The sequence below is a fragment of the Pinus tabuliformis genome, chromosome 4_1 (assembly GCF_031772625.1).
Source record: "Pinus tabuliformis cultivar Carrire ecotype Pingquan chromosome 4_1, CPIR1, whole genome shotgun sequence".
Lineage (NCBI taxonomy): Eukaryota > Viridiplantae > Streptophyta > Pinopsida > Pinales > Pinaceae > Pinus > Pinus tabuliformis.
Window position 1 is genome coordinate 191,291,088 of NC_142303.1, and position 15,014 is coordinate 191,306,101.

General features: G+C 39.7%; 2 pseudogenes across 1 annotated transcript; both read left to right on the forward strand.

Annotated features, from left to right (window-relative positions):
* Positions 1-9,079: 9,079 nt before the first annotated feature.
* LOC149174855 (glycine-rich RNA-binding protein GRP1A pseudogene) lies at positions 9,080-9,812 on the forward strand (annotated as a pseudogene). The gene is made up of 2 exons (XR_016258312.1): positions 9,080-9,342; positions 9,591-9,812. The product of XR_016258312.1 is annotated as a glycine-rich RNA-binding protein GRP1A pseudogene (transcript).
* A 2,384-nt stretch (positions 9,813-12,196) lies between these two features.
* On the forward strand, positions 12,197-13,695 carry LOC149174856 (putative F-box/LRR-repeat protein 8 pseudogene; annotated as a pseudogene).
* The last annotated feature ends 1,319 nt before the right edge of the window (positions 13,696-15,014 follow it).

Below are 15,014 nucleotides of genomic sequence, written 5' to 3' on the forward strand. Positions count from 1 at the left end.
TTCACATGTGGAGAAATTGGCATTGGCAGCCGTTCAAGCTGTCCAACGTTTTCGTCACTACATTTTACTCCGTAAAACTACAGTCATTTCAGATTGCAACCCTATGATCTACATTTTGACTAAACAATTGCTAAGGGGCAAGTACTCTAAATGGATCGTTATTCTGCAGGAGTTCAACTTGGAGTTTGAAAAATCTAAGTCTAAGAAATCTTTTGTTTTTGCAAAGTTAATGTGTGACTTCCTGCGTGCTGATACGGAAACTGTGGCAGAGGAGCCCATTGCGGACGAATCTTTGTTTCTAATCAGCACTTTAGATCCGTGGTATGGGGATATCATCGTCTATCTCCAGACCCAATCCTTTCGGCCCGAAGTTTCAAAGTCGGAACGTCGGAAAATTCGATTCCAGACCCAACAGTACAAAATTATTGGAGATACTCTTTATCGCCGTGGGGCGGACTTGGTTTTTCGACGTTGCTTAACTCATGAGGAAGCTGAAAGGGTTCTGAATGACTGTCACTCTGGAGCGTGTGGCGGTCATATGTCTGGGTATGCCACAACCCAAAAGATATTGCGCGCTGGCTACTTCTAGCTGTCCTTGTTTAAAGATTGTATTACTGCAGTCCGGAAATGCCACAACTGTCAAGTGTTTGATCGCAAGATGCGCGCTCCACCTGCTCCTCTCCACCCTATAATTGTCGTTGGTCCTTTTGCCAAATGGGGTATCGATTTTATTACATGTAACTCTCACTCGGCGGGGGGGCATGCGTATATCATCCTTGCGGTAGATTATTTTACTAAGTGGGCCGAGGCGATGCCTACATTCGAGGCAGACGGCAAGACATCTGCAATTTTCGTATTCAATCACATTATTGCTAGGTTTGGTGTACCACAAGCGATAATCACTGGCCATGGGCGCCATTTTCGAAACGTTATGATAACAGAACTTACAGGCCAGCTTGGTTTGCGTCACGATAGCTCAACTCCTTATTATCCACAAGCGAATGGTCTGGTTGAGTCCATCAACAAAGTTTTAGTTATCATGATCTGACGAATCATTGGTATTCATCGGTCGAATTGGCACAACATGTTATTTTCAGCGCTTTGGGCATACTAAACCTTAGTGAAAACATCAACAGATTTCACTCCTTTCCAACTAGTTTATGGTTTGGAAGCTGTGATACCCATTGAATGCGAAATCCCGTCACTTCAAATGGCCTCAAATTACTTCCAGCTACTTTCGAAGAGGAGAAGCGTTTATTATACTTAGCTCAATTAGATGAGACTCGACGTGATGCTGCATTGGCGATCGAGACTCACGCAAAACGTATGAAAGCTCAGTATGATCGAAATGTGACCCCTTGGAATTTTTCGGAAGGAGACCTAGTGCTATTATATGATCAAGCTAATGATAAATTAGGTGTTGGAAAATTCGTTCCTATGTGGCATGGGCCCTATATTGTCAAGCGAAAGCTAGCAAAAGGGGCCTATGAGCTGGTAGACTTTGACGGGGACTCTTTGGGTAAACCCAGATATGGACTTTACCTAAAGAGGTATTATGCTTAAATAATGGGAATGGGGAATTTTTAGTTAGGTTAGTTTTTCTTTCTAGCTGGTGTGTTTGTTAGTTTAGACAGTGTGCTTAGCTTAGAGAGTGTGTTTTTCGTCGTTATTCTGCTTATCTTGGTTTTACCCTTGATGTTTGCAGAGGTCGATGCCTCTCCAAACATACATTGGATTTGCTTATGGTGTTTGTCGTAGTACATGGAATATCTCTTCCGCAGCTTGGGTTATCTATTCACCCTCTGACGAGTTAGTTTCTATGCATGGGGTGAGCCTCGGTCAAACAACAAACAACATTGCCGAGTACAATGCAGTGATTGAGTTATTGTCTGAATCTATTTCATTTGGGATTCAGAGTTTGATAGTGAGGTTAGATTCTGAACTCGTTGTATTACAACTTAATAGAGTGTATGCCATTAGAAATCCAGTGTTATTAAGGTTATTTTTGAGAGTGCGTCTCTTGCAACGTGAATTTGATTACATTGAATATCAGCATATTCCAAGGTCTTTAAATACATTAGCAGATGCAATTGCTTCTCGAATGTTAAATAGACATTTGCAATAATCATACATGTAAATTTAAAAACATTTCATCACACATGTTTAACAAGATAAGTTGGTAATAATGATATATATAGATAGGAGTGTGTCAAAAAATACATCGTCTTCGATCATAGGTTGAAAAACACCTTATGATCGGCAAAAATAATAAGTACAAAAAACCAAAATGTCACATGTGTCTACAAAAACGACCATCCAATCATTGGTGATGCTCTCTATATGACACCACTGCACGGGCTACCCTACACAAGAACCTTCTAAAAGGTCCTGGGACTGCAACTACATAGCACTGAAGCCTGATAGGAATATCATCTATAATAGTCTTTGGTATATCTGCCGTTAGACGCTCTAGGTCTTGTTCCAACTCAGCTAAGGTCTCTGTGGCCTCGTCCCGTGGGGCCAGTGACGCTGCAACTGGTTGTCTCCTCTCGAAAGGCCGGAGATTGGCTGGACGACGTGGGCCTACATCTGCATTTTGAAAATTATTACTGTCAGTTTTGAGACGATATAAAAACAAAAAAAAAATAGATAATTTAAAAACTTGTGAAAAATGAATTACCTGTGTCATCCCATTGTTCTCCCGGTGGAAGAACCATGTCCGGATCTCCACGAAAATCAGCTCCGGCATAAGGAAAATCCTGTATAGAAAAGACCTGGTCCTCTAACTAGTGAAAGTACTCCAGAGTAAATCGAACAACCTCCGTGCCCTCATCAGGATGACGGACCATAACCGCAACCCATCGCATCAATTTGGGCTCTCGGGGAAGCCCAGCCTCAACAGTGAGCTGTTGTGGGATCAGCATCGGAACCCTCTCTAAGCCAAAACTCACAACTAAAGGCCCATAACCAAAAGTCTTTAGCTGTCCGTTTTTGTCTCTAGTCAGTTGGCCCTTTAAATTAGCCAACACAGCATCACACCAGTTGAAAATGGTACCTCGATAGCAATCAATCGCCATCCGCATCTGGGATCCAGTGGCAATGTGTAAAGCGGCAGCCCCACAAAGTCTGGTAACTGTAAAAGCAATCACCATAAGTTCAGGTCGGGATATAGTTTTGATCTATATCCCCTTCTCCTAAGACTGAGTGTTACACCACTCTAGTCGGAGATTAGCAATGGACTGGCCACCCGGCCTAGTCCCGAACAGAGTCAAGTGTTCGCCTCTCTTGGGCAAACCAGTGAGGAAGTAGATATCTAAGGGCTCTATCTCGAGCTGGTGCCCTCTAATATAAAAACACTGTTCCTGAACGTTCCATCTCTCTACCAGCCACTCTAGAAAGCGCACCTGGGCCCTCATGCCAGGTGTGGCCCAGTATTTGTAAAGGCCGCATGCCTTCAAAGCATCAATGGACAGTTGATGACTAATGGCGGCCAAATCAACATCTTCGTGCTCTCTCTCGCGCCAATCAAGCATGGTGGGCAATCTACACACCAGAAAACATCCATTAGAATCCATGAAATCAAAAATTGTTGGTCCAATTTGGAGAATTTGGGGTTTGTAAACCCTTTGCGCGGAGTACGCACCCCGCCTTTAGGAACAGAGCGTGCGTACGCAGGTTCCCTTAAGGCAAGGTGCGTACGCCCGGCATTTTCCCAACTGAGAAAATGTCGGGGTACGCGGGTCCCTAGTGTGGCACCTGCGTACCCCGAAAGGCGGATCTTGAAACCCCAAAGCCTCCAAAAAATGACATCTAGCGCCTAAAAACAAATTCTAAACAGATGAAAATGAAGAAGAGGATGTTGTAGAATACCTAAAAGAGACGAAGTTCGATTTCGACGGTCGGATTGTCCGCAATGTCCACGGGAAGTTTCTTGCCAAAAGCCCTTTTTCTCTCCTCGACAGTAAAATGGTAAAAATGAATTGGTAAAAGCCCTTCTTATAGGTTTTTTGGGTAAATAAATGATAAATTTGTTTATTTTTCACCATGAAAAGTTATTTTTCAATGTATTTTTATCTATCTTTAAATAGGTATGAGCAATGTGTTGGTTTTTGTGCAGGATAAAAGGATTTTCAGGGAAAATTGTAATTTTTTACAAACAAAAACATCCGAGTCATCTTTAAGCCCTTTTCTGACTCCTAAAACATGAAAAGATTGCCGAGCGTTTCTTTTACGCTCGTTAAAATGGAATTAAAAGACGGTCCTCTTATAGCCCTTTTCTGACCGTAAAAACATGAAAAGATTGCCGGATTTTTGTCGTTTCAAATTCGATATTGGAAATAAAACGACGTGTCCTTGATCCCTTTTTACTTTTCAGGTCAAAGACACTAATTATGAAAGTACTCCTTGGTCGTAAAGATCAAGCAGTTCTCTCAAGTATTATTTTATACTTTTTCGGGCTTGGGAGACACAAATTTAGGAAAAAGTCAACCCTGGAGTCTTCTTAAGTTTTTTCAAACTCTCTAAAATTGAAAAACGTTGAGTTTCTCCTATACTGGACTCGTTAAAATTTCATAGTAAAGGACCTGTTCGATTACAAACAGGAACAGACCACTCCTTCTTAGGGTTCGAATCTAAACTAAGTTGGACTCATCCGAAGGATGAGCTTATAATCAAGTACGCTGGTTCCCTTAAGGCAAGGTGCGTACGCCCGGCATTTTCCCAACTGAGAAAATGTCGGGGTACGCGGGTCCCTAGTGTGGCACCTGCGTACCCCGAAAGGCGGATCTTGAAACCCCAAAGCCTCCAAAAAATGACATCTAGCGCCTAAAAACAAATTCTAAACAGATGAAAATGAAGAGGAGGATGTTGTAGAATACCTGAAAGAGACGGCGTTCGATTTCGACGGTCGGATTCTCCGCAATGTCCACGGGAAGTTTCTTGCCAAAAGCCCTTTTTCTCTCCTCAACAGTAAAATGGTAAAAATGAATTGGTAAAAGCCCTTTTTATAGGTTTTTTGGGTAAATAAATGATAAATTTGTTTATTTTTCACCATGAAAAGTTATTTTTCAAAGTATTTTTATCTATCTTTAAACAGGTATGAGTAATGTGTTGGTTTTTGTGCAGGATAAAAGGATTTTCAGGGAAAATTGTCATTTTTTACAAACAAAAACATCAGAGTCATCTTTAAGCCCTTTTCTGACTCCTAAAACATGAAAAGATTGCCGAGCGTTTCTTTTACACTCGTTAAAATGGAATTAAAAGACGGTCCTCTTATAGCCCTTTTCTGACCGTAAAAACATGAAAAGATTGCCGGATTTTTGTCGTTTCAAATTCGATATTGGAAATAAAACGACGTGTCCTTGATCGCTTTTTACTTTTCAGGTCAAAGACACTAATTATGAAAGTACTCCTTGGTCGTAAAGATCAAGCGGTTCTCTCAAGTATTATTTTATACTTTTTCGAGCTTGGGAGACACAAATTTAGGAAAAAGGTCAACCCTGGAGTCTTCTTAAGTTTTTTCAGACTCTCTAAAATTGAAAAACGCCGAGTTTCTCCTATACTGGACTCGTTAAAATTTCACAGTAAAGGACCTGTTCGATTACAAACAGGAACAGACCACTCCTTCTTAGGGTTCGAATCTAAACTAAGTTGGACTCATCCGAAGGATGAGCTTATAATCAAGTACGTTGGTTCCCTTAAGGCAAGGTGCGTACGCCCGGAATTTTCCCAACTGAGAAAATGTCGGGGTACGCGGGTCCCTAGTGTGGCACCTGCGTACCCCGAAAGGCGGATCTTGAAACCCCAAAGCCTCCAAAAAATGACATCTAGCGCCTAAACAAATTCTAAATAGATGAAAATGAAGAGGAGGATGTTGTAGAATACCTGAAAGAGACGGCGTTCGATTTCGACGGTCGGATTCTCCGCAATGTCCACGGGAAGTTTCTTGCCAAAAGCCCTTTTTCTCTCCTCGACAGTAAAATGGTAAAAATGAATTGGTAAAAGCCCTTTTTATAGGTTTTTTGGGCAAGTAAATGATAAATTTGTTTATTTTTCACCATGAAAAGTTATTTTTCAAAGTATTTTTATCTATCTTTAAACAGGTATGAGTAATGTGTTGGTTTTTGTGCAGGATAAAAGGATTTTCAGGGAAAATTGTCATTTTTTACAAACAAAAACATCAGAGTCATCTTTAAGCCCTTTTCTGACTCCTAAAACATGAAAAGATTGTCGAGCGTTTCTTTTACACTCCTTAAAATGGAATTAAAAGACGGTCCTCTTATAGCCCTTTTCTGACCGTAAAAACATGAAAAGATTGCCGGATTTTTGTCGTTTCAAATTCGATATTGGAAATAAAACGACGTGTCCTTGATCCCTTTTTACTTTTCAGGTCAAAGACACTAATTATGAAAGTACTCCTTGGTCGTAAAGATCAAGCGGTTCTCTTAAGTATTATTTTATACTTTTTCGGGCTTGGGAGACACAAATTTAGGAAAAAGGTCAACCCTGGAGTCTTCTTAAGTTTTTTCAGACTCTCTAAAATTGAAAAACGTCGAGTTTCTCCTATACTGGACTCGTTAAAATTTCACAGTAAAGGACCTGTTCGATTACAAACAGGAACGGACCACTCCTTCTTAGCTTTCGAATGTAAACTAAGTTGGACTCATCCGAAGGATGAGCTTATAATCAAGCATATGTTATCCTCCTCAAGCTTGTAAAAAATAAAGAGGTACTTGCCAGAAATGGTGGGGGAAAAGAGAGAAAAATGAGCCTATTTGTTATCCTTTGTCTCAGAAAAACCTTATCACCACTCTTGAACACGACACTTTTTCATTCACCTGGGTTGGGAAATCCTTTGCCTAACAGTTGATCAAACCACATTGAAAATCTTCAGCCGGTTCCGGGTATTAACTTTGGGTCAATTGTCACCAAGCCATCTGTCGTGTCGTTATGTGTTCAAGAGGTCACTGCAAATAAACCATTCATCTGCAAAATACCTGTCATCCATTTTGACCATCCCTGAGTCAGTCCTTACAGCTACATTTCTTCAACTTGATCTATGATTTCGTGTTGTGGGCTTGCCTGCAACGGGTCGCTTTCTATCGACATCAGCACATTATCTGGAAAGATGACCTAGAAATTGTCAATACCTTGAAATCTGCATGCATCAATGGCAGGTTTCTCACCTTTGACGACGATTTACATCATTGACTTTCGATCGAAGGATTCTGTGATATGTTCGACGTCAACACATTCATTCACATCTCATGGATTGTATTGGGTACTTTGAGAACCATTGACATCACTGGTGGTCTCTCTCACACTTATTAACAGTTTACATCATCGACTGGTAATCAAGTGGTTTCTACCATGTTCGACATCAACTCATTTATTCGCATGGATAGAATCGTACTATTTCGGGAAGTAGAAATGAAGACCCTGGATCTAGTTTCCACCATCCAGGCTGCGAGGAGTTTTGTATTCATTATATAGTAGACTAATCATAAACAGATGGCTGCGTCCATACTGTGTCTACATGAGTCTATGATTATGATGAACTGCGAAATCATTCCTATATCAGAGCAGTAGTTAGTTTGTTAGTTAAAGTTTTCAATCTGAGTATGGGAGTGCCTACCTCAGCGATGATATGATCTCATATATGTATTTTGTGTTGAATATTTGCAGGTTCCGACTGGGCTTTCCACGAGATAATCCTTGAAATGATAAAGTACTTCACCCTTCCTAGATGATATGAAACCCTAATCTACTACAGGCTTCGCACTTTAGGGGGCAATCTGTTACACTAAAATTTGTCACCATGACTATTTGCAGTTAGTATGGCTCCATCAACTGTCATACTATCCCTCCTTGGCAAGTCTTATACCTCTGCTCCTCATGTCAAACCCCAAGAAAGAGAGAAAGTCCTTAAAAAGTCAATTAACTCTGGTTACGCAGTTTCTCGTACCCTTACCTGCGTGTACGCACCTCAAGTTCACAATACCTGTGTACTTGTACGCTCTGTCTGTAAAAGGGTGGGTGCGTACTCCTGTAAAGTTCAAAAGGCGCAAGTTTTACTTCAAAAAAGTTACTTGTGTTCGATTCTAGAGCATTCTAGAAGATGGTTTGACGTGTATTGAGCGCCTCTAGATGGTTCATGCATCCCAAAGAAAGAGGAACTTATCCCATCAAGAGGGGATCTATCCCATTGAAAGAGGGGCTTATCCCATTAATGGTGGACCTGATTAACTTCCTCCAAAGCATTATAAATATAGGCATTGGGCCAGAGGGAGGGGAAGTTGAAAGCTGAATATTCCTAAGGGTAGATGCTGCTGAAATTAGGACTCCCTTATAGAGCTTGAGAGGAGAGATTCCCATCCTTTCTTAGCTTCATTTGGAAGTGGGTGAGCTGATCAAAGTAAAGGAGAACTCTTGCTGGACCCTGGGAGGGACCTGCACAACACCAAGGCACTGGTTGTAATGGTTTCTTTTGTTTCCAATTAATACAATTAAGTTCATTTTTCTCAACAAGTTGTTATATATAATTTGTTTCATATACTCCTTGGTCTTTATGATGAATATGTTTTATTATATGAGTTATTCAGGTGCTATGTAATCGTTTGCTTGTTAGTGAATACAGGTTTCAAAGAGAAGGAGGAGCTCATCTGGATCGGAGAGGCTTGGCTGCTACAAACAACGTTGGACTAAAGGTATGCTTTAAACATCTCGTTGCTTGTATTCTAAATGCATATTTAGGGAAAGATAGTGCTTGATTGTTTTGTTTGTCACTAGAAAGCCTTAGCTTCTAGGGAGGTCGGTTTTGTCCACAAAATTGACTCTTTCCGCATGACACCTCTGAAATCAACTCCCCTCTCTGCACACCTGTCATCTTGTGCACCACAAGATTATATGTTGGACAATTGCAAAAGGTTCAGTCGTTCGATCAATGTGGTTACCAATTCGTTCCAGAAACTCGATGTTCTTTCATTCTTCTCGATTAGGTTTGGGATGAACACACAGTTGTGATGCCTCACTCCAAATCTAAGGCCCATATTAGCGTGCGCCATTCCTGTATAGCCCAAAACCTACTTTCTCACTTGTTTATGGGGCGGTCTGTCCCTGGTTCGTATTGGTTCTATTCGTTTTCGGTTCTGGTCCTGGATCTGGTCCTGTGTTAGTGGTTTCTTGCTCTCTCTTGTTCTGTCAAGTTTTCTTAAACTTCAGTCTGAGAAGATGGCTTCAGCAGATGTTGAGTTCTGATGCTTCGTTGGAGGTCTTGCATGGTCTACTGATGACAGAAGCCTACAGGAGACTTTCAGCCCCTATGGCAAAGTCGTGGAATCCAAGGTAAAGCCATTATTTGTGTATTAATCTCTCGAATTCTCATGGTCATGTCCATTTTGTCATAATTAGGGTTTATTATTTTTGGGGTTTGAATTTGATAGGTTTTATTAGGGTTTGCTTTTGGGGTTTTGAATTTTCACAGATTTAATCATTTTCTGAGGGTTTCTCAAAACTAGGGTTTGCTTCGGGGTTTTGGGTTTGACGAATAAAGTTCTTTTCTGAGGGTTTGTCTCTGGATTTGTTTTCTGCAGATTATAAGTGATCGGGAAACCGGTAGATCCCGTGGATTCGGCTTCGTGACCTTCAATGATGAGCAATCGATGAGGGACGCCATCGACGCAATGAATGGCAAGATGCTTGACGGGAGGAGCATCACCGTTAATCCAGCCCAGTCCAGAGGAAACGGGGGCAGTGGTGGAGGCGGTGGCTCTCGTGGCTACCGTAAGATGCCCAAATATGAAGTCGCTGCTTGATTCTTTTGGGTTCTTAACAAATCTCTAGCACCTCAATCTCTTTCACTACCGGAGTTTGCACGGGATTCTCCTTGAGATTCACCATATAAAAATTCTTGGTTTTCATTTGTTGGACTGTTAGGAACTGTTACCTCAAGTCTCAGAATTTAGGTTTTTGCCGAAAATATCCAGCTTTCCCTTTGTTAGGCTGTTAAGAATTGGTCAAGCGCAATTTCAGATCAAATTTGTTTGTTTCCTTCTGTTTTTTAACCCATAAACTTATTCTTAAGCTAATTGAATATTTTCTGATTGAGTTCTTAGGTCTGATGGGTCAATCCAGCTCTTCTTTAGCTCCTCCACCAATGGGCCTTTTTCTGGAGAATAACGAGGTCGCTGGAACAACTGTCCCTTCTCTTGCCTGCCTCCCTGGATTCCGATGAAGAATATAAGGGTTTTAGAAGTGGTATGAACCAAATTGAAAAAACGGTGGCAAGCAGAATCTCAGGTTAGGGCTAAAGACAATTTTCTATTTATTCTCTTTTTTTACTTTGCCGCCCTAATTTATGGTAGATTGTTGTTGCAATTGCTATACTAGCACAAGCTCTCGAATGCATTTGAAGGGTTTTGTAGATAAAGGCTATCATCTCTGTATTTTTCTTACTGTTGAAAGATGAATATTGCGTGGCAGGCACCTATGGAGTTGCGGGAGCTACATGTTTATGCTCCTCATTCAATGTTCCCAAAGTCCATTCGACGGATGAAGTACATCGAAAAGATTGTGGTGACTTGTTGTGTGGTCTAAAATGTGGATGCAAATTAGAGTTTAATTTAATGTCAACCCGGGAAGGTAAACTTAGAAGTGCTTATCTAAAATATATAGATCTAGAAAGATTCCTAATTTGTCCAAGATCTTAAAGTCCCCTTACAGGAACATATTCATTAAGATCTCTTTCAATGACTAATCAAACTTAGATCTAACAATTGTCTGAGATCTATGATTCTCTTACAAGAACATATTCTACAAGATCTCTTCCAACATTAGAACATCTAATAAGAAATTAAAAGCTGAAATGAAATAAACCTAGATCTAATAATTGTCTGAGATCTTACGGTTCTCTTACAAGAACACCTTCAAATAAGATCCTTCCAATATTAGAACATTTAAGAAAACTTGAAAGCTGAAATCAAACAAAAACATAAAGTAAATTATAAACAAATAAGCATGCAAGTGAGGCCATGGGGGCCCTCCATAACTCCACAAGCACACAACTTCAATGGAGACTCAGATGTAGAAGCAAAATTGAAGTATGATCCTTTATTCCAAAATTCCAAGATGACAAAAACTTCTAGATTACAAATGGAGGAGATTGTACTCCTATTTATACAATGGGATGAGTAACAACTCATAATGATCATCCACTAATCTACTTTCCCATTATTACAAAATATGATCCCACAAATCTCTCAAGCATTTTTAACTACTTTCCCATTATTACAAAATATGATCCCTTTTAATCCTCCATAAATCTCTCACATATCTTGGATAAGATATGCCAACCAAATCCTCCATGATCTTCTCCTTAGGAATTGGATAAGATATGCCAACCAAATCCTCCATGCTTTTCTCCTTAGGAATTGGATAAGATATGCCAACCAAATCCTCCATGCTTTTCTCCTTGGGAATAGGTTTGCATAATTATCTCCTTAATATGGTGGAGGAGATATGGATAAGTCTCTTGGAATTAATTCTTCACATATTTCCTACACATCACAAAAATCACATATTCTTGAGATATATATAAAAATATGTATATTTTCTAATAATTAATCATAAATTCACTTGTAATACAAAATGAATCAAATGGAAAATAAGAAGGTGAAACCCAAATGTATGTATGAAGATGATATGATAAAAGGTTAATGGGATGATGAAATGTAAGAAATAGTGAAGAAAAAGGTGGATGAAAATATGACATTTATGAGTCCCAACACTTGTATGTCAGATTTGATTCATCTCAAAACTTTACCAAAGGAATTCTCTCATTTGTCCTCGCTGCAATACCTGCACCTAAGATGCCCAGATATGAAGTCGCTGCTTGATTCTTTTGGGTTCTTAACAAATCTCCAACACCTCAATCTCTCTCGATGTTAGAGTTTGCACGGGCTTCTCCTCAAGATTCACCATATAAAAATTCTTGGTTTTCATTTGTTGGACTGTTCGGAACTGTTACCTCAAGTCTCAGAATTTAGGTTTTTGCCAAAAATATCCAGCTTTCCCTTTGTTAGGCAGTTAAGAATTGGTCAAGCGCAATTTCATATCAAATTTGTTTGTTTCCTTCTGTTTTTTAACCCATAAACTTATTCTTAAGCTAATTGAATATTTTCTGATTGAGTTCTTAGGTCTGATGGGTCAATCCAGCTCTTCTTTAGCTCCTCCACCAATGGGCCTTTTTTTGGAGAATAACGAGGTCGAACAGTTTGGTGTGTATCCAGAGCGGGATCTCATTGTATATTTATCGGATGAATGCTTGGCCTCAATTTTCCAGAAGCTCACAAACGAAGATCGAAATGCTTGCTCCCTAGTCTGCAGTAGATGGCACCACATTGAATCAAAAAGCAGGCAATGCCTAGTTCTCCTTGCTCGAACTGAGCTTTCCTCCTTGCTTCCAGCCCTGATCACTAGATTTGAACATGTGACTATTCTGGCTCTGAAATGCTCCAGAAAATTTCCCAGTATTGACAACAAGGCACTTTCTTTAATTGGAAAGAGTTTCACTCATCTCAAGAAGATCAAACTGAAGGGATGCATCGAGATTACTGATGAGGGTCTAGAGTCCTTCTCACTTGTATGTGGTCCTATTAAGAAATTTTCATGCGGGTCATGTGGATTTGGAGCGAAGGGTTTGAACTCAATACTTAAGAATTGCAACGAACTGGAAGATCTTACAGCTAAAAGACTTAGAAGATTAGATGTTCAAACAGAAAGAATAGGGCCAGGGCAAGGTAAGCTACAGAGATTGTGCCTTAAAGATCTTTATAACGGGCAGCTATTTGCCCCACTATTATCGGGATCCAAGTGTCTAAGGACGCTCATTTTATCACGGAATTCAGGGTCTTGGGATCAGTTGTTGGAAATCAGCACTAGAAACTTGCAACAACTGACGGAATTGCAAATTGAAAACATGCATTTAGGTGATAGAGGTTTGATGGTTGTTTCAAAGTGCTCAAAGCTGGAAGTATTTTATATGAGCAGGGTGTCTGATTGTCCTGATCGAGGTATTTATGCAGTTGCAAATGGATGTAGGAAACTGAGAAAGGTGCACCTTGATAGTGGCAAGTCCAAAAGAATTGGCGAGGAAGGGTTATTGTCCATTGCAAACAAATGTCATCAGATGCAAGAACTTGTCTTGATGAGCATTGCTATTTCGGTTGAGAGTTTGAGTGCCTTGGCTTCCAATTGCCATGTGCTGGAAAGAATGGCACTCTGCAACAGTGATAGTGTTGGGGACAAGGAGATGTCTTGTATTTCAGGTAAGTTCATAGCATTGAAGAAGCTATGCATTAAAAATTGCCCAATATCTGATGAAGGTCTTGTGACGATTGCCAACGGCTGCCCTAGCCTTCTAAAATTAAAGGTGAAAAGGTGTAAAGTAGTAACATCCAAAAGTGTCTGTCAGGTTCAGAAAAAAAAAGAGCCTCTCTAATCGTTGTTGTTGATGGTGGTTCACAGACAGCAGGAGAGGATGATCAGAGCAGGTCTCTTCAGCTTGGGGATGACAAAGTCATTAGAGAATCAACTCATGTGCTATGCGGAAGCAAAGGTCACTTAATCAAGACAAAATTGGGCACATCAGCTTCCAATTTGCTGAGAGGGTCTTTTTCTGGTGGCCAATCTAGTGGTTAAGTTTCTAAGATAGATATATGAAAGGATGCGTATTGTATTTTATTGATTTCCTTTGACGATTCTCTCTTTGCAAGGGACCTCTAGGACGCATGACTGTTGTGAATATTCGGAAATTCTTGTAGCCATTCTTTGTAAACCTTTATATTCTATTCCGAACTAGATTATTTCCTAACAGGTCTACATGATGTTGAAGTTAGAGCATATTTTGTTTCTTGTTGTAGGTACGTGTTTTTGTTTGATCAGATCTATAATATGTAGTTTGAAATCCAATACCTCATATTGTATTTCCAGAACACTATTGTTTGTTTATGAAACTCAGTCATGTATCTTAGGGCTTCTTTGCAATGCCCGAAACAAAATTAAATTCCAGAATAGATCCATGCATCTCAGTGCATTTCACCATCTTTCAGTAAGCAGGCAATTCCTGTCTTTGAAGATTCTTCCTTGTATAATCGGTTAGTCGGCATTCAAAGTTTTGGCTACAACGTTTAGGTCTGTTTCCATTGGGTTGGTGATTTTTAACAATCTTAATTACATTTTTGACTTGTTTCAGGTGCATTCTGCACTTGTCTCTGTACATGTAGAATTTTTTGGCTATGCTTAATTTATCTAATTTCTATACTATCTCATGCTCTCTTTTTTCTTGGCCTCTGGTATTTCAATGCCTGAAAAGATGAATCCTGTCATACATGTTTTGCTTCATGGCGTTTGTTAACTATTAGGGAAGAGGTTATATGCTTGGCAACTTTTCTATTTTTCCTCTTATAAATTTGTATGTACCATTCTTATTTTTCCTCCTCTTATAAATCTGCACGTACCATTCTTTGAAAATAGTAGTTGTCTTTTTACTAGCCTTTGCATTTGCTTAGAAAAACTCTGCAATACATTTAACATCTAGGGTCAGATTGATGTTCGGCAACTGTTCACAATTTGGGCATTGATATTTACTTGAACAATAGAAAGTAGCACATATGTGATGGGATATTCTTCAGTTGGCCTCTATATGCTATATAAAGATTATATGATCTTATTATGTGTCCTTTACAGACATAAAATTCAGAAGAGTTGTGATTCATCCACACTATATACGTGTTGTCTTCCTGCGCGGAGGATTGGGATCATTCTTTTACTTACATCTGAGTTTTAGTCCGACACTATAAAATAACATAAGTTGATGTTGTTATATATTGAAAAAACAACAGCACCAAAAATTTTCGTCTCCTCGTATGCCCTTTTAGGGACAGGGATGTCCAAACAATCAAGACAATATTTTTCAAACACAACCCTAACCCTACACCTATGTTGTTCATGTTGATTGC